The following is a 20,816-nucleotide window of genomic DNA, read 5'->3' on the forward strand; positions in this document are numbered from 1 at the left end:
TACGGATCGTGCTTCCGTAACAGATTGGGGAATGACACCTAGCAGTGATGCCTCACAGCACGACGTCCTGGTGTCAATTTTCAATCATGACTTTTCTCTATGGATGTTGTATTTTCTCTTTGATAACAGATGCAACTGAGTAAAAGCGAGGGGGAGTGGTGGTGCAGAGGTTAGAGAAGGTGAACCTGTGATCAAAAGGTCGCCGGTTTGACTCCCCAGACCGACAACATCAAAATGTGGGTGGGAATGGTGAAACACCCACACCTGCCTCCACTCTCATTTTCCCCACTCTGGGCCCCTGAGTAAGGCTCTTAACCCCCCCCCACCACCACCACCACCACCATCTGCTCCCTTGGGTGCCCTAGATGACAGATCTCTGCTCCACACACAGGGCTGTGGTAGCTCGGTGGTCTGTGGTTGCGTCAGGAAGGGCGTCCGGTTTAAAAATAATTGCCAAGTCTTCATACAAGTTAGTTAGTAAGGGAGCAGCTGAAAGAAGAGGAAAAATTTAACAAGTATGGGAATTTATTATTATTTTTTTTTTTGATACGATAAAAATCTATATTTATCCTCCAAAAAGTGAATTAAAAATTTTGGAAAATGTATTCCACAAATGTTTAATCAGCATAAAATGTTATTACTGTCTCATCTTGACATAAAATATCAGCTTTCTGTTTAATAATGGCCAGAAAGAAAAAAAAAATAAACTTAACAGTTAAAAAAAGATGTTCTGAAAAGCAAAGGAGTGTAAGGGTCTTTGATGTTTATTTTTTTTATTCTGTGATTTATTTCTTTTGTAGCGAGCTCAAGAGTTGCAGGCTCTCAAAAAAAAAAAAAAAGAAGTGATTTCATGAAAGGAAACAATAAGACAGAGATCACAGTTGTACCTTTCCCTTCGTCTTCTTTAGAAAATCTCCTGCGCTGTCAAAGATTTTGTAAACGTAATTGGCAGGAGTTCCACAAAATGCAATCTAAGCCGAGCCAAGAGGATTCGCGCAGAAGTGGTAAAAAGAAGGTAAGGTCCAAAATATATGAAAAAGTCAAGAAATGATAGGATCAAAAAAAAAAAAAAAAAAAAAAGTTTGAGCAATGATGTGAAATTGGAGTTGGAATGGCAAATGAAGCAACGTTTTACATTTTCTGACAACATTACCGTTCTGGGTGCTGACTTCCAGACAGATATCAAATTTGTTCCCGAGTGGTGAAATGCCTTCATGATCCACTAGCTCCCCTCAAATTGAATCTGGCCTGCTTCTTCCTCTGCTGATAATAAGAGGTGGGGTGGTGGTGGTGGTGGGGGGGGTTGTCTTAGATTTGAAATCATAGCAATATAAACGTAGACGTCTACAGCAGTGACACAGCAACAAACCCTGTTTCTTGACTTGATCACTTATGTGAAGAATATTTTCTCCCACTGCTGTTTTTCCATTCATTCTTTCAACCTTTATTTATACAGGTTAGTCTCACTGAGCCACGAGGACTCGTTTATAAGAGAGACCTGTTTTAAACAAACATCACAGATGAGGTACACACAACGCTAAAGATTCATATAAAAGCACATAAAATGAAAAAGGAGTGACATAAAACAAAATAAAAAATGCGCTACATTATAAAACGGTGAAAAATACTAAAAACAGGAACATGTCTGCATTGATTTTTGCATTGAAATTACCGGTAGATGTTTAAAATCCCGTAGGGAGGTCAAGGTCGAGCGCTTCAAATCTTTTTTGCAAAGTGTTCCAGTTTACAGGAGCGGAGTAAGAGAAGGCCCTTTTGCCATAATCAGTTCGCTCTGATAGGACACTGCAGGTAATGATGTCTTGGGAGCGCACGCTGTAACTGCACTGGTGACGTGACATGTAGGAGGAGATAAATGAAGGCAGCAGACCAAGGAGTGATTTAAAGATGAAAATGTACCAGTGAAAGAGTCTGTGTGAAGTTAATGATGACCAGTTAACCAGTGAATTCAGGGTGCAATGGTGGGTATGGTAGTTACAGCTAGATATGAATTTTATAGTGCACTATGGTAGGCAGCATCCAACATCGGCAAGGTGCTTGCAGGAACATGTGTGTAAATAATGTCACCATAGTCAATGGACTTTTTAAATGTAATTGGGGTGAATAGAGTGTAAAAATTAATACTAAAAGCAAAATCAGATTGGAGACATTGTGTTCAACATAATGGTAATTCTTCCAGTTATTTAATGGTTAACAGTGGTGTACCACAAGGCTCAGTCTTAGGACCCACCCTTTTCACAATCTACATAGGTAATGTAGGTCAGATCATCCCTGATGCATCCTTACATTTCAATGCTGATGATACAGTTGTTTATTGTCGAGCTAAAACAGTTAAGGTTTTCCAGCTTTTGCAATCCGCTTTTGACATCAGTCAGATTTGTTCCGTCTCTAACTTGTCTTAAATGCTGATAAAACCAAAGGGATGTAGTTTTCAAACAGGAAGTCGGTCCCAGCAGTTCTTCCTTTGATTTTATCTTCGAATGGTGCTCTTATTTAGTTTGTCTATTCTTACAAATATTTGGGTATCTTGGTCGATTCGCATCTCTCGTTTAAGCTCCATGTGGACAACTTAGTAACTGTTAACTTGGGTTTCTTTTTCAGAAATAGATCCTGTTTAACTCTGAATGCTAGGAAACGCCTTGTAACTGCATCTTTCCTTCCCTCCATTGAATATGGTGACATTATTTACCTGAACTCCCCTACAAGCACTCTGCAGATGTTGGATGCTGTCTTTCATGGTGCACTAAGATTCATAACTGGACTACCATACCCACCACTGCACCCTGTATTCACTGGTTAACTGGTCATCACTAACTTCACATAGACTCTCTCACTGGTACATTTTCATCTTTAAATCACTTCTTGGTCTGCTGCCTTCATACATCTCCTCCTACATGTCTCTGCGTGAGTGCAGCTACAGCGTGCACTCTCAGGACATTATTACCTGCAGTGTTCCCTCAGTGCAGACTGAACTAGGAAAAAGGGCCTTCTCCTACTCCGCTCCTGTTTCCTGGAATATCTTACAAAAAGATCTGAAGCTCTCGACCTTGACCTCTCTAAGTGGCTTCAAACAACGGTTAAGTTCATGGAAAAAACCATTGCAGACATGTTCCTTTTTTTAGTTTTCTACATCGCTTTACAATCTAGCTGTTTTTCTCTCGTTTGTTTTTTAATACCATTTTCTTTCATTTGTTCTAAATTTGTATGCTTTGTTTTATGATTGTCTACTTTTGTCTTTGTTGTCTACTGTTATCATCACTCATTGTTAGCATCAGGTCTTGTAAATGAATCCTTGAGACTCAATGAGTTAATGTATTTAAATAAATGTTAATTGTAAAGCAGCGTCAGATGTGCTACCAAGTATTTTAGCATCCATGTGTAAACGGCATTGCGTCTGGTTCCTGCTCAGACCAAGAATGACCTCAAGCTGTCTTTCTGTGCAGTCCTGTCTGTTGGAGTCGGAGGAATTCCAGTGCCATCGCCTCGTCCGTGCACACTCCGGTTGTATCTTGTTTGCTGTACAGTACTGCTGTGGCTGATCATGTGGAACCCAGACTCGAGCGCTGGCCGTGTTGTGTGTGCTGTCATCTCAGATGTGCACAGAACATTGAGGAGTCACAGATCACTACCCCTCAGGGAGATGGAGTTTGTGCGCTTTAGAGAGCGAGGAAAGTGTTTGGGTTTCTGCGTGTGTGTGCGTGTGTGTGTGTGTGTGTGTGTGTGTATAATGGAGAAAGAAACGGGAAAAAAAGGACTGGTTGTTGTTTTACTACTCACGTACTACATCCTTCAGTCATGCTGTCAACAGCCTCGCTTGGCACTATTACCTGACCGAGTCAAGCCTCACGAGAGCTTTACCTGACCCGATAGTCACATGAGCACATTATCTGACCAATTAAAGCCTGTAATAGGGAGCCTGCCAATATGTTAACAGATATTATTGATCTTGTGATGCACATCTTGTGCTTTGTGCTTCTTGCAGCATTGTTCCAATTTGTATATTTCCAGTACAAACATGTGTTGGGTGCACAATGTTATTTTTTCATTAATTCAACCTTTATTTAGACAGGTTTCTGAAAGTTTATTTAACACAATAGAATTTAGATTATATAATATGTTGACACTGTAGATGATTTTTGAAAATGTTAATTTTTTTTGTATCCGTGTTAGACTTTCCTAATTAGAAACCTTTGTAAACTAACATAACATAATTCATCTTAACGTAGCATGACTTTAGCTTATGCTAAGGCTAGCTTAGCATAATATAGTAAAAAAACAAAACTTAGCATAACCTACGTAGCACAGCAATAAAATAAAATAAATAAAAATAGCATAGCATAGCATAGCACACTGAGCATAATTTATTTAGTGCAGACGTTTCGTGCAGTTGGTCAGTTTTGAAGCCAGGTCAAATTTGTTTGAATTTTTTTCAGTTATCTTTGTTTTTGATGCGAAAAGAGCAACAGAAGTCAGCAAATGAACCTGCAACCAAGAAAAGAGAAGTGTCTGACTTGAGGTTGTGCATTTATTGAAACTGGCCCTTGGTTTGGACCAGGTTTTTAATTCTGGCCACTTTTAATCCAAGTTTGACACTCCTGGATAGCACAAGCATAGCAAAAGTAGCTTGGGATAGCAAAACAGCGTAGCACATCAGAACCTTATAATGCCCACCAATAAAACAAAGGTATAACTAGCTAATACAACAAACTGAGATATTAGCTTTCTAAATATAAGTGAAAAAAAATCAATGCTAATCTTACTTTGTGTCATAATGGTTATTTATTTATTTTTTAATTTATGTTTTGGTTCCAAGCAAACATGATTTCTTGAATTTTAAGAAAATGGTTCAGTGGTTGTCTGGATTTTTTTTTAAGCCTTTTTTTGTAGTTGAGCTCCCCTAAAATAAACAAATTAAAAGAACGACGTATTTTCTCTCTAAATCTTGTCCCTCATCATCTATGAAAGGACTTTATGTTGATTTGTTTAAAGCATCATACAAGCTTAAAAATATATTAGATGTCATTAGATCCACTTGTATTATATCTGCATTTAACAAATCACTTTAAAATAGTTGATTTTTAACCATGTTGAAGCACTCTGTGAGTGTTCGCTTGACATATGCCACAAACGCCATAGGTGATGTATATATGTTGTACATGATGACATCACTGGCTCTGTGAAGCAAACGGATCGTCAAGATCCGGTTCCCTTCAAAGAACCCATCTCTACGGAAGATGTACAAAATATCTGATACACTGTTGCTTATCTCAACTTTGACTGATAACGCCAGTTCTTTAAAAACAACTAACACTGCATGTTTATTTCACCTAGAGTTGTTAAACTTTACAACTAACTTTGCAAAAATGTAAGTTCTTAATACTTTGGCCCACAAGATTTTCTGCTGTTGAAGTACAATAAAATAAATTTACCAAAATTTTTTTGTCTTGTAAAAATCAAGGTAATGCATTATATATATATATATATATATATTTATAAATGCCTATCAAGTTTATTGCAGATTATATCAAAATTAGGTGATACAGATGTTGTTTATTGACTTTCTGTCATATTTTCTTGTGAAGTTTTTGACAGCAACCGTCTGAATTTTGGGACATTTTTCATTTGGCTTCCAGTCGGTCTACCTGACATGTCGCTGTGCTTTAAAACTCAGCTGCTGTCAGGCAAAATAAACCTGACAGCAGGAGTTTATTCCCCTTTACTAACCCAACGTGTGACTATCACCCAGAATGAACACCTTTATACCGAGTCGACCTTTAGCCAGATAAAAGTGCTTTAACCTCTCAAGATGTAAATCTAGCCAACTAATGTCGGGTGTGGATAAAGGTCTGGAAAATATGTTCCTGAAGTTGAGCAATAACAGGTTTGCAATAACTCTGGTGTCCATGAGCAGCAGGTTTGAGTTGAGCTGTATCTTCAGTGTGGAGTTGGGGAATTACGTAGATCCAAACAAACAGAAGTCATCACAACAGCTGTGAAACAGAAATGTGACTATTATTTTCAAATGGCAACGTCCAATTATTTTATTAACAAACACCATTAGTATTGACATTATTGTCATTGAATTCCCATTGGACATTCAAATTCCAGACATCTATGCCTCCAGGTAACGTCGTTCCAGTTAAATAAGAAATAAGTATATTTGTAAATTCCCAATAATTAGTTTTCTTTTTTCTTTTTTTTTTTTGAAGCCACTTATTAATCGGTTCCAAATGGACATCGATGTAATTTGGTCTGCCCTGGATTATGGCTTCTTTGGGGGGTAAAAAGTAGGTTGTACTGTATTTGTCGACTTTTCTTCCATTGAAGACAGGTGAACGTTGTGATGGAACACCAGCTGTTTATTAGGCACTGACTGAGAGTCTATTTTTCATATTTTCACTGAACAAAACTGATTTAACGCTTTTTTCCTGGAATTAAACTGAATGAATTTGTGTGTATATCAGTGTGCACAGCTGGAGGCAATGGATTTTCCTTGACTTCTGTTTTTATTTACACCTCTGGCACTTGGTAGGCTTTGCAGCCACAGTATGTGTTCTGGTCTGTCTTGTACAAAGATGTTAGCAGTGGGTCTTTTGGGCCCTGTAGATTATGAGATGCACTGGGGCATTTTGCTGTTGTGAAGCAGCTGTGATGAGAGTCAGCTTCTGTAGGTATGAGGTTGTGGTACTCAACAGGAAAAGGGTAAAATGCTTCATTTGTGTGTTTAGAATGGGGGAGTCAGAGTACCATATTTTTCACTTTATAAGTCGCAGGTTGTTTTGGTGTGCATAATTTACACGCCCTGCGACTTATAGGCTAAAGCTACGTATTTATGGATCCCCCCCCCCCCCATATTTATAACCAATTTTTTGGCTGAGATATGACCGTTTTCATTCATTCTGACTGAAAAAACAAGATCACTACAATTTTGAGCCACTAGATGGCAGCAGAGTAGTAAGGCATTCCGTTGCATCATGCAATAGGTAAAAGTGGCAATAATGATAAATTCAAAAAAACTTCCCAGACAAAAACAATTGGACTTTATTTATTATACTTTATACATTATTATTTTTGTTTTGAACTTTTTTGAATTTGCCATGTCCTGATGAATGAGAATCTTCACCAGCTATTTATGACACAATCGGCTTGCCATAGCTTCCCACCTTTGTTCTGCTTGCTGCTTGCAGCAACCATCAAACCAGCTTCATTTCGCTGCACCACCCCAGGTGAAATGCAGCTAATTTGACCATTAAAGTGCATTTATTAAATAAAAATCCAACTGAGACACACCTTTGCCATAATTTCGAGCAAACAAATAATTGTTTTAGGTGCTTTTCTTGTTAAATTTCTCCTTCTTTTTTCCTCCCTGTCTGTGCGCTCCCGGGAGCACCGAGGCAGCGGATACTTTTGAAATGCAGCTGATTTGACCGTCAAAGTGCATTTATTAAGCAAAAGTTAGACTAAGAGACAACTTTACTATAATTTTGAGCAAACAAATAATCGTTTTTAGTTGTTAATCTTGTTAAATTTTTGTTAAAGTCCTCCCGTCATGCTCCTGTGGCCACCATTTGGCAGCCAATCGATTTTGGGCACAACATCTGCCCACATTTTCGGGTTGTCAGCGGCGACGCGAAACAAACGCGATGTGTCAGCGGTGACGCATAATAGATGCGACGTGTACGACGAAGCAACATATTTATGGATGTTTCCACTTTATTAAACAAATATGGATTGATGCGACTTATAGGGCGGTGCGACGTGTACGGCGGCGCATACGGTACTGAGGAGACTTATCCATGAGTGAAGGGAGGATGGAGTGGGTGACAGATCAACAGATTACAATCATGGGGCCTCGTTCACAGTAATGATGGCGTTGTTTTCAAGTGTTGCGATGAATGAGGGAGGTTTTTTTTGTCACATCCCTCTTAAAGGAGACTCCAGGAAGATTATACGTCCTGGGAATTTAAAAGAACCCCTCAAAGTGAACCGAAGTATGTCTCAAGAGATAGAAGGGATAGGAATGTTTGGGTTTTTCTATTGGACTTGTTGGTTCCATACCCTAACATGGATAAGTGGAAGAGACGGGATGGATGGATGAAAAGTCAAATGATGTTTGAAAATCTGTGGTTAAAGAATTTTCATTTGTTTTTAGGTAGGTGCCCTGAACAAGTGTTCTTCACTTCCTTCACTATATTTAACACATAATTGTTCTTTCGGTTGTTTAAAAAATGTTTAATTCTTTTTTCATGATTTTTTTTTGTATCATTTGAAAAATGACAAATGAATGATAATCTAACTGTATACTGGAGACAAGTATTAAAAGTAGATTTAGTAATTTTCTGGAAAGTGTTAGGGTTGTGTACTTGCATTGTGCATTGAAGCTTGCACAAATTCACACAATTGAATCATTTCTTTGAGTAGTGTCACAGCATCAAAATGTGAGAAGAGAGTCTGCTTGTCATCTGATTAGGATGCCCTCTGAGTGCTTTACTTGGTGGTGTTTTGGACACGTCTCATTGAGAGGAGCTCTAGGAGCAAACCCCAAACTTGCTTGAGGAATCCCAGATCCTCGATGGTTTGGGAATGCCTTGAGATCTCACACAAGAGCTCGGACGGAGGGTAAAACGTCTCGCATCCAAAAAAAAAAAAAAAATGTCCAGACGACCTGACTGGCCATTGTTGGATTATTTACCTGGATTATTGAGCATGAACGTTGATATCTCAGAAGGTTTGGGAAATGTTGCTGGTGAGAGCGATGTCTATATATTTTTTTCTTTTCACGAATCTGTTGCTTCTTCAACTGTTGTGCATTCAAGCGTTGCACTTGCTCAGGAAGGGAGACTGCGACGAAATGGAGACCCAACGCAATCTGCTGGCTACCGTACCCTACCTTAGATAAATAACGCTACTAATGGCAGCGCGACGGCTCAGTGGTTAGCACTGTTGCCTCACAGCAAGAAGGGTTCAATCCCCGGTTGGACCTGGGGTCTTTCTGTGTGGAGTTTGCATGTTCTTCTTGTGCTTGCGTGGGATTTTTCCAGGTACTCCGGTTTCCTCCAACAGACCATAAACATGCATGTTAGGCTGCCTTCAGGCCTCCCTTGCAAAAGAGATCTGTGATCTCAATGGGATTTGCCTGGTTAAATAAAGGTTAAAAATAATAATTGAAATTGGATTTTTATATATAGTGCCCTGAGACAACTTCTGTTGTGAATTGATGCTATCTAAATAAACGGAATTGAATTGTTTTGGAGTCATAAATGTGACTTTTGACTGATGCCAACCAATCTAGTCTGACTGATATCTGTGGTGGCTAGTTAGACACCTAATACACTTTGTCCTGCTTTAACCATAAATGATCAGTTTTTCTCTGGTCTCGACTTCTTTCTCACAGTGAAATAGTTTGAAAGTTAATCATTGACCACTTTGGTGTTGAAGTGAAAAGGCAAAAAAAAAAAAAAAGATACGCTTGACTGCTATTTCAGCTTTTACGTTGTTGACTACTGCCATCAATATTAAACACAGCACATTCCACACAATACCTGAACATCATTTTTTTTTTTCCATCAGCCTCCCAACTGTCCAGTAGTGTGCCATACACGCAAACAGACACACGCACATCAACAATAGAAACAGGGCAGGGATGGGTTTTTACATTGCTGCGAACACAAGATATGACTAATCACTTTTATACGCCAGCAGTCTATTCCAGGCCAAGGGAGCCTATCGCCGCATAATCGGGGAAAACGGAGCAAGCAAAGGAGACTCCTGTCACCAGATATTCGGGTGGAACCTAATATTTGCATAACTGTGTGTCAGATAAGGGGGGAACCAATAAAGCGTGACACAGACATAACCCGTGGGCATGTAGATGGCGAGGCATTATGGGAGCCGATTGGGGAGGACGTGTGCGCGCGGATGTGGTGATTCCATTAAAAATGGAGAGCAGATGCAGAGGATTGAGAACTTGCCTGGGAAAGTGTGTCAGAGCTTTCATGCAGAAACTCGGCAAGAACTGATCTGGTTTTACATGCAAAGAATAATGAGCAGTTTATGACATCAGTTCTGCTTCATGTGGTGGAAAACGCCCGGAAAAGACGGTGTGGTTTGCACACGCTTGATAGTATTGCACTGAAAACTTTGCAAGCCTTATAAACATAATCCCCTTAACCCGATGGTGCTACGTTTCTCGAGTGTTTTACTCTGAACGGCTGCTCTGTGCTTAAACCCCTATTTGCTTTAAGTTAAGGAATAACAAAAGTTCTGCAGACACTAACTTTAAGATTTGTGTCACAGCGAATGAGAGACGCGGAGAATTATCAACGCAGGCAGCTTTCGGCATGTCCCCTCTTTCAGTATGCAAGTGCATGATTCTGTCTAGACAATGGTCGACATGCAGCTGCCTCCGAGTCTGCGCACACACACACACACACACACACACACACATACATATGACTCTCGCCATAAAAGTATTCACCCCTTTTCATCTTGAGTAGTTGGTGCGCAAGACCAAAACTAATAGAATGTTTGGCGTATCAATCAGGCAGGAGGAACAGGAAATCAATGCGAGCAGGCGAACATTCAAAGCAATCTGACACATATAATCTAAACTTGGTGGATTTCCCTTTCATGGCCACAGAGATGTCTCGGGGAGATGGCCATGCAATGAGCCAATTTGAGCTGCCATGAACATAGCCATTTGTGACGTTCCTCTTCTTCTACTTGTCTTTTTCTGTTTCAGCCTAAATGCCAAAGCAAAGCGATGCCATTTAACAAGGAGATAAGTAAGATTGTAGTTGAATTAATTATTTTTCACAAGATTGAGGCTGTTGCCTTGAAAAAAAAAAACCTACATCTGGAGGCTTACAAACAAGTGTACTGTAATTTGCGGTATAGTTTTCTGAAAGGCTTAACAATAATATATTATTTTTCATAGATACCGGTAGTTATTTGAACAAAAACAATTAAAACACCTTTAGTATTACCAACATTAAAAACTACAAAACACAAATTTGTCAGCGTTATTAAGATACATGTGATAAAAACCAATGATCACCAAGAAAAAACGCGCAACAGCATGAGAATCTAAACTGTTTTAAAAGACCTCGATCATAACTAAACTCACAATCACAATTCCCTCCAGAGAAATAATGAAAATCAGCACAACAGGGAGTAAAAAATACAAACTAACCTGGTCAAAACATCCAAAAAAGTTCATGTCCTCTGGACGTTTTTTTTGTTTGTTGTTGAGACGTTTCATCCTTCATCCAAAGGACTTCATCAGTTCAAGGAGTTCCGACAAACTCTGTCCCACTAGCAGCACACTCGCATAGTGGGCCAACCAGTTCGATAGTGATAAGATGGTTTCTGGAGTCCGCCCTCTCCCCCTTCAACTCGTCTGAGGCAGTCATAGCCAATGTGGTTCAAAACATCAAAGTTCATGCGCAATAATCCAGGTAGAAAATCCAACAAAGCAAAATGTTTCCACATTTTAAAACGTTTCAACAAAAAAACAGAAACTGTCCAGAGGACCTGACTGAACTTTGTTGGAATTTTTTACCTGGATTATTGAGCATGAACTTTGATGTTTTGAACAACTTTGGCCATGGCTTCCTCAGAGGAGTTGATGGGGGAGAGGGCGGGATCCCAGAAACCATCTTATGACCATCAAACTGGTCGACTCACTATGTGAATGTGCTACATGTGGGACTGAGTTTGTTGTGGCTCTTCAGACTGATGAAGTCCTTTGGATGAAAGACGAAACATTTCAACAAAAAACAGAAACGATCCAGATGACCTGACTGAACTTTGTTGGATGTTTTGCCTGGATTATTGAGCATGAACTCTGATAAAAATGTGTTTTTTTTAAGATACCCATTTACATATAACCTACGACCCTCATACCACTGTAAACTTTTGGGAGGCAAGATGGTGTAGAGGTAGGGCAGCCAACCTGGGACCAGAAAGTCACGGTTCAACTCCCCACCATGCCCACATGTCATGGTGTCTCTGAGCAAGACACCTAATCCCTACTAGCTTACATAGCTGCACACTGCTCCACCTGGGTCTATCTCAGGTGTGATGGGTTAAATGCAGAGAACTACATTGTATGGGAACATACAATGATGACAACACATAGCACTTATACTTATTATATATATATAAACTATAAATATTATAGTTGGTTTAAATGGCAGAAATCAACCCCATAACTGACCCCACTGTGAAAATCCATTAACTTATTTGTTTGGTCAAAACTAATCTGTTTTTCCCCAAACTTACTTTGTTCTATTGCAGGTAAGATATTAATATTTTATTACCTTTCCACAGAACTCCCGTTTAAGAGCACACCACATCTGAGCTTTTCTTTTTAGCTGCCAGTTGTAGATTTGTTTGCTACTAAGGAAACATCTGAAGTATTAGTTCCTCAGCGTTTGTACGAAATCCAACTTGGTCTGGATTTAGGTTATTAATTTTCTTGACGTGATAAATAATGCTTTTTCTAAAAGAAAAAAAATATATATGTGTATATATATATATATATCTGGCACCATGACAACAAATTCATCTGTTTTAGGTCAAATTATGCTTTAAGACATTTGGAGCTCGGGGTTATCGTTCAAATGCACTGTGCATTGTTTCACATCACTTGTTTAAAATGTCTGTTATTTGGAGCACCAAGTAACATTTTTTAGTCACGTTTAGCCCTCTGCATTAAATAATCTCACTTGAGTTTCTCCCAGGCTTTAGTAAAGCCCCAGTCACAGCTGACAGTTTACTTCCATGCCAACTCCGAAGAACTCCCCTACCCACATCTCTCTTTAGAAAGATGTGGAACTAAAACATGGCTAAAACAAGAGAAAATCAACAGCCTGACAGTATTTACAAAGTGTTCAGCAAACAATTTGTTTCTTAAGAAACACTGCGGGGTCTGCCTACAGACATTGCTTCAGATTTTCAGAAGTAGGAAATTGAACAGATTATCTGCTAAACTGGCCTTAAATCGCTGGCACAAAAGGAAACTATATCCTGAAATGTCATCTTCCGCTTTACGAAAAAAATAAAAAAATAAAGCTCTTTATTTCCACAGTTTCTTCCCAGTGATGAAAATGTGAATTCAACCTGCTGCAAAGCAAATGACTGTTCTTACTTTGCCAAATCAGTCATGAAAACCTAAACAAACAAACATAAGTACCAAGTGGAGAGAAATCCATTTTGCTGTCCACGAAGTCCAATGGCACAAACATGACCCAGTAGACATTTATTCAAACACAAGAGCTGCATAATAATTTATTATCTTTGGTAAAGTCCAAAGACCACAGTTTACGAGTGTGGTCGTCTGGATCAAAGTAAAGTTATCTACGTGGAACTTTTTCAAAACGTTCCCCATTTTGCTTTCAAATAAAAGCACAGTACTGGTATAGTAACTTATTATACTGGTGCATTTTTATCACGGTCAAGGTTTCTTTATTGTCATTCACATCGCATGTGGTACACGTGGTGGAACGAAATTGTGTACAGAGGGTTCCAGTTGCATTCAACAGAATTATGAATTGTAGGGTTACATTTGCCCTTAGAGCAGATCTTAATGGTACTTTGTATATTATGTAACATTATATTTTGAAAAATAAAACACAAATCAACAACAAAATATCACAGTATATGAATATTTATCCTTGCCCCCCCCCCCCCCCCACAATATTGCAACCTAATCATGTATCTTGATCTATTCATTATCTTTACTGGCTACTTCCTTTCTGGGTTGCAGGGGTCACTGGTGCTCATGTCCAACAGTCATTGTGCAACACACACACACACACACAACAAATGGCGACAAACGAGTCAAACAACCATTCACTCTGTCACTCCCACCTAGGGACAATTTAGAGTTGCCAATCAGCCTAACATGCATGTTTTTGGTCTGTGGGAAGAAACTGTGTTACCGGAGAAAACCCACGCATGCACGGAAAGAACATGCGAACGCCACACAGAAAGATAATGGGCTGGGACTTAATCTTTCGACCTTCTTGCTCAGAGACATCAGCTCTACTAATTGTGTCACAATGCCATACCCAATGTACTACAATACGTATCTCAATAAAGACCCAAACTTTTGCAGTTTACAGCAGAGGTCCCCTACTTTGGACTTAATAGCCCACTGTCCTTCATATTTTAACTGTTTCTCTGCTTCAATTTAAGGGAAATACTTGAAATAATTGAATGAATTTCTGAGAATGTCACCAAGTTTAGCAAAAGCTAGTCAATGACTCCTTCATTTCAGTCACGTGTGTTGAAGCAGGGGAACATGCAAACCATTCATGACAGTGGCCCATGAGGATCAGGGCTGGGGACCTCTGGTCTACAAACATCGTGTCGCTTTAAAAACCTCAAAAATTGTGAAATGGCAGCACGGCGGCTCAGTCGATAGAGCTGTTGTCTCTCAGCAAGAAAGTTGCTGTATTGAGTCTCCTTCTGGGTGGAGTTTGCATGTTCTCTCCGTGCATGGGTTTTCTCCATGGACGTCTGTTTACTCCCACAGACCAAAAACATCCATATTAGACTGATTGATATCACTAAATTGTCCCTAGGTGTGAGTGGCTGTTTGTCTGGTTGGAATCTACTGTATGTATATCTTGCATCCTAAATAATCCTCAAAACATTGTGATACACTTCATATATTTTGATTTAAAAAAAAAACAGTTACCTTGATACGTATTATGTTTCTTGATATAGCTCCATAATAGTGCAATTTCACAATACTCTTCCCTAAATAAAATCTTCCAAATCCTTCTAAAGTAAAATCTGCACCCTTTAATTGATGACATTAAGATGGTATGGGACAGTAATTTTTAGAACATCGATCCATTGTCTTACCGGCTTCTTCTTTTCTGGGTTGCCGGGGTCACTGGTGTCCACGTCCAGCAGTCACTGTGCGAGATGCAAGGTGCATTCTGGACAGGTTGTAAGTCCATCACAAGGACACATAGAGACAAATGAGACAAACCACCATGTGAAATGCAGATTTATTATCTGCTCTCTGTTTTTCCACCCCCCCCAAACTTCTCATCTATGTTCGCGCCCGCTCAGCACAGATGAGTGCACAACAACGGCGCTTCTTTTACAGGCTCCAAACATGGCATTTGAGACCCATCAACACAAAGGCGGAGAGTAAACAATAATTAATGAGACAAAACTTTTCTGTTGTGTTGACAACAAAGCAAGGGGATGAAAGGGAAGAGGGAAACATCTGGAAATTCGAACGAGGGCCTTTCAACTGGGACAGGAGATGAAACTCCTCCTGCCTTCCGGGCAAATTAACAAATGCTTTAAAAAATGAAGTCTTGGAGAATACATATTTTATTAAGGGGGAGGAGGTTGGGCTTTTTCAATGGGACCCCCTCCACTTCTCTGAAGGGTTTCATCACTAAACAAAGAGTTTGCGAGCAGTGCGTTAGCGCGATCTGGGTCTATATTTAGATAGGGGAATGATCCACGGGCACAGACAGTAATCAGATAATTAGGAAAGCAAATTAAAATAGACCAATACTCTCTGCTTGCTGGAAGCCATGTTTAAATCCACTGTTTTACCCCCCTTCTTCCATTTCTTATTCTTTCTACTCTGTTAACTGCTCTTATGTCCCTCTGCACCCAGAGCTACATCAGCACAATCAATACCGAGGTACGTTTTCACAGCACATCTTTACTTGGACGGATTAATGGATCAGTGTCTGTGTGGATGGTGTGCGTGTGTCAGCTAAAATGATGTGGCGTTTCGATTAGACCGTACACGTCTCTGTATGGCTATGGCCTGTGGCATTATTTCCACGGTCTTCGGTCAAAGTCACGAGGTCAAATCTTGCAGATTCCCGCCTTAGGCTGGACATAAAGATTTTCTGTACAGCGTAGTCCTGCTTCCAGCTCAAAGCCCAGGGAAGCAAACCCAAAATGATCTATTGGTTTCCATCTTGGAATGCACTACATGATTTCCTGAAGCTGTTTCTCAATGATAACCACCGCTGTTATTGTCTTGTTAATTGTTATTATTGTTATTATCCATCCATCCATTATTTTTACCCGCCTCTTCATTTTTGGGTTGCGGGGTCACTGGTGCCCATGTCCAACCATCATTGTGCAGGAGGCGGGGGACACCCTGGACAGGTCTCCAGTCCATCACAGGGACACATCGAGACAAATGAGACAAACAACCATTCACTCTCTCACTCACACCTAGGGACAATTTATAGAGTTACCAATCAGACTAACATGCATGTTTTTGGTCTGTGGGAGGAAACCCATGCATGCACGGAGAGAACATGGAAACTCCACCCAGACAGGTCCCCGGACCGGAATTTGGACCAGGCCAACCTGCTTGTTGAGAGGCAGCAGCTCTACCAACTGCACCACCATGCTGCCCTGTTATTATTACAGTAGTCCCTCGCTACTTTGCAGTTTGTTTATCGCGGACTCGTTCTATCGTGGTTTTTCATAAAAAGATTGGACATGACACACAATTGGCTGATTGATGGATGAGCCGCACAATCTGCATGGATGTTTGTATTTAAAATAAATTATTTAGCACCTGTTGCACATTTGTGCAGCCCACACTGCAGGATAAGCTTCCTTTTGCAGATGATCAGCTGTTTTCCGTGCAGAGTGGAAAAGTGGGCGTGGCCAAGAGCGCTTGCAGGTGGCAAAGAGCAGAGGAAACAGGGAGCTGAATTCACAGTTTCTGAAAGTCAGCAGCTCAGGGGCCGAACATCCATAGATTAAAGTCATTATGTAAATAAACCAATTTTTAAAATGATCTGTCGCCTTTTAAATTTGTTTGTTTTATTGCTTTGAATCATAAATGCAATAAATGGAACCCAAAACCTAGACCCACCCCCCACCCCCCATTAAATAAATAAATTATTATTATTATTATTTTAACAATCTTATTAGTGGGCCGGACTGAAGTGATCAGGTGACCGGACCTAAGGCAGGGTCAGTTGAATAGTCCTGCTTTAGGCCTCAGTTTTAAAATTAAAACCTTAAGAATAATTTTGACTGATGGACTACAGGAGGATTACAATGTATATCAAAATAAGCTTATGTTTCTTAAATTTGTTATTTCTCTTTGGTAAAGCAATGTATTTTTTGAGCACTTGGACTTTGCTTTCCTCAGTGAACAAACAATAACGCTGTTAATAGAAACAAGCAAATAAAACTACTTGAATGTACACGAGTCGGTCAGAAGCAAGAGTCGAGATGAAATTATGGCCCAAATCCCAAATCAATCATTGTCTTTTTGTGATGTTACAAGACTCATAAAATTTTCATTTAATGTTTGCACAGTCTGATTGGAACACTGTGACATCAAATGTCCTCAACTGATTTAAAAACAGCCTCAAAAGCGAACACAGAAATCTCATGTGAACTAATGAAGGTAAAACAGATTGAGTGGAGAGTTTTTAAGGAAACTCGTGGATTGATGACTAGTTCTAAGTTCTTACATATGTGATAAATGTAAATTAATATTTCAATATGTATTTATGTTTTTAGTATGACAGTTCAGGATTTTCAGCCTATGTTAAGTTTATAGGCTGTTAATTTCTGATTTAGAAAGAGATTAGTAATTTGTCATTATAGTATTTATAAATGCAAAGTATTAGTTGAGGCAATTCTATAATTTGGCGATCTTGAGACATTCAGTGGGGGGGTGGGGGTGCCGTGCGAGTGTGGGTCGCTTTTTCAGAGCTATCTGATCCCTGATTAGACTTAACAAACTTTGTCATTTACAGCACAGAACTGTAATGGTTTCCTCTGACAGGGCCGATTTTGGTTTTTGTGGAGAAGTTGGTAGTACGGGAACCTCGGTGTCTCATCTTGATTTTTTTTTCCAGAAGATGTTCTGCTTGAGTCATCAGCAAAGACCAGTTCACAGACCAGACCATGGTTCCCAACCAGATAATGGTGGCCTTTTTGCTGTGGATTGAAGGTGAGTCTTTGCTTCAAGAACAATAAAGAAAAGCTCTGCAGAGAGTGGTGAAGGCTGCACAGAAGTCTGTTGGAGTCAGCCACCACAGACATCTGCACCTCCAGATGCAGGAAGAGGGCCACCTGCATCATGAAGGACCCCACTCACCCAGCACACACACTTTTTGCCCCACTCCCCGAAGGTTGCAGCGCATTAAGTATGGAACCACTAGACTGAGGGACAGCTTCTACCCTGAAACTGTTAGACTCATAAATACCTAACCAGAATTATCACTGTAATGCCACTTTAATCAGTGACATGTGACTTATCAGTGCTGCTGATCTCATTCTGCTGTGTTCATTCATACCTATATGTTCAGCACAGACTCATATTTGGGCTGCTCTTGTTACGCCGTATTGTTTTACATTATTAGTGTTTAGCGTATATCTTAGTGTATATCTTAGATCCTTATAGACTGTTTCTTTTTATACTTTATATTTTTGCTGTTTTGGGGTGTAACTGGGACAATAAGTACATCATTTCATTCCACCTCATGTACCACATGGGATGGAAGTGACAATAAAATGAGCTTGAATTTGAAGAGGAGGAGGTCAAGTTTGCAAGAGTTGGACAGTAGAGTGAGAAATTGATAAATTAATGGGGCCTTTATGTGCAGCAAAGAAGATGTTCCGGTCTGTTGTGGTGAAGAAGGAAGTGAGCTGAAAATAAAAGCTCTTGGTTTAATGGTTCAACTATATTCTAGCCCTCACATGTGGTCATAAGGTATAGATCATGACCAAAAGAACAAGATCCTAGTACAAGCGGCTGAATTACACTTCTCTTCTACGGTGACCAGGCTCAGCTTTAGAGATAATAAAGAGCCCTATCAAAAAGGCATCCTGGACGTCTCTGTTTGGAGGTTTTCCAGGAATGTTCAACTAAGAGAAGGCTGAGGCAGATCCAGAACTTTCTGGAGGAACTGTATGACAAATCCTCAAGTCTTACCAAGCTCCAAGTTGAGGAGAGGAGACACAAAGGAGTAGAGGACTCGAGGACTATCAGCAGGAGTCGAGGACTGTGAGGACCACAAGGAAAACACAAAGGTTAGTGGCACTTCACAACAGATAATCTCACTAGGGCTCTTGACTGAATACCTTAAGGTAGCCGATGTTCCAGCCTTGAGTTCTGGTTCCACTCAGCCTTATGTACCAGATGAGCCTCACCAACTGGACAGGGAACAGCTATGGATGATTAGCTCCTCTTTGCCACTCAGGAAAACCTCCACAGGAAGACGTCCAGGATGCCTTCTTGACAGTGTCTCCATTAAAGCACTACCTCCATGACTCAAAATCAGACAGAAAGACAAAAGACTTGTGAATAAAAATGCAAACCTGACCAAATAATAATACCATATATTAGTGACCCAAATACGTTTTAGAAGGCATCAACTACCATTTTTAAGGACGATACCATTATAAGCAAGTTGTATGCGAATCTATGCCGAGATTCACTTTTTGTAATGCGACACAAAATACTGGTTTTAATAGATTTATTTTTAGCAGTTGAGTGCCGGAGAATAAATACGTGCACGTCTTGAATAGGGCAAGAAAGCTAAAGATAAACTCAAGAAGATATAAAGAGCCTCGTCTGTAGGGCCTCTTCACTTTGCCTCCTTTTCCTGTCACATACTTTAAACACACTGCGTGCATCATAAAAGTGTACTCTATTTACCGTTCCTATGTTGACATTTGAGAGTTGACCTTTGAAATCAAACGTTCGTGTAGGCAGGGACCAGGGATGGCATTAATGAGGGAATTTGGCGCACTGTGTCGATTTAAAAGTCCATTAACTTTGCAGAGCTCTCTGCATACAAACTCCGCGTCTGTGTTTTTGCCTCAGTCTGCCGCAGCTAATTGCCATTCTGGGTAGGGACGGCAATATAAGTTCCCATTTAGCCATGCATACGAGTTCCTGGGCACACCTCATGGTGTATGAGACAGCTTGAGCTTTTCTGCAAATAAATAAGATAAGGAAGAGGGGAGAAACAGGTCTGTTGGGGTTGGAGGGGGGACTAACTCTGCATGCTGAGTAGAACCGTTAGAGACAGATGTTAGTAGGAATATCCCCTCTGTGCAATTTACATGTTTCTTCCCTTAAAATTCCCACAACTCATCAGCAGAGGTAAATGATAGAGTGATATAAAAAGAAAAAGATTGATCCATAAAAATGCATTCATTAACCATGGGAAAATTTTAACTTTTGCCTGTAGAATAATATTAATAATTAGTATTCAATTCTTTCTTTGAGCTAGCTAAATGCAAATCTGACCTGACATATGCAAAGTACTTAGCATTTACATTTAAAATATTTATCAACTTGCTGCTCAGAAATAGTTTATTTTTCTTGTACTTTATGATGATTTCAGTTTTCTTGTCTTAAGTAGCAAGTAAATGTTCAAGGAAAAAAAAAACATGTAAGGCCTTCAATAATTGATGTATTAGGCAAAAAAAGTTTCATACACATTTTTATTTACTGTTTGGAAGAAACTCTTCAAAAAGCTATTTAAGCAATTAGGATATCAGTTGTTCAGAGCTTTCCCACAGAACATTAATTAAAAAAAGTTGAAGCCCTTCAGTTAATTGTAATTAAAATGTAAAGTACTTCAATACAGGTCAGTGCCGCTGTTTTTTTTATCCTGAGGCTGCAGGTTCAAGCCCAGGTTGCATCTGGGAGGGCATCCCGCCTAAAGAATACTGCCAAATCTTTTGTGTTGTTTCTTCACAATGACAACCCCCTACCAAGGAGAATTTTAAAGTTATACAACAACAAACTGATGTACACT

Source organism: Nematolebias whitei, chromosome 1, assembly GCF_014905685.2.
Source record: "Nematolebias whitei isolate Nwh7 chromosome 1, NemWhi1, whole genome shotgun sequence".
NCBI classification, from domain to species: Eukaryota; Metazoa; Chordata; class Actinopteri; order Cyprinodontiformes; family Rivulidae; genus Nematolebias; species Nematolebias whitei.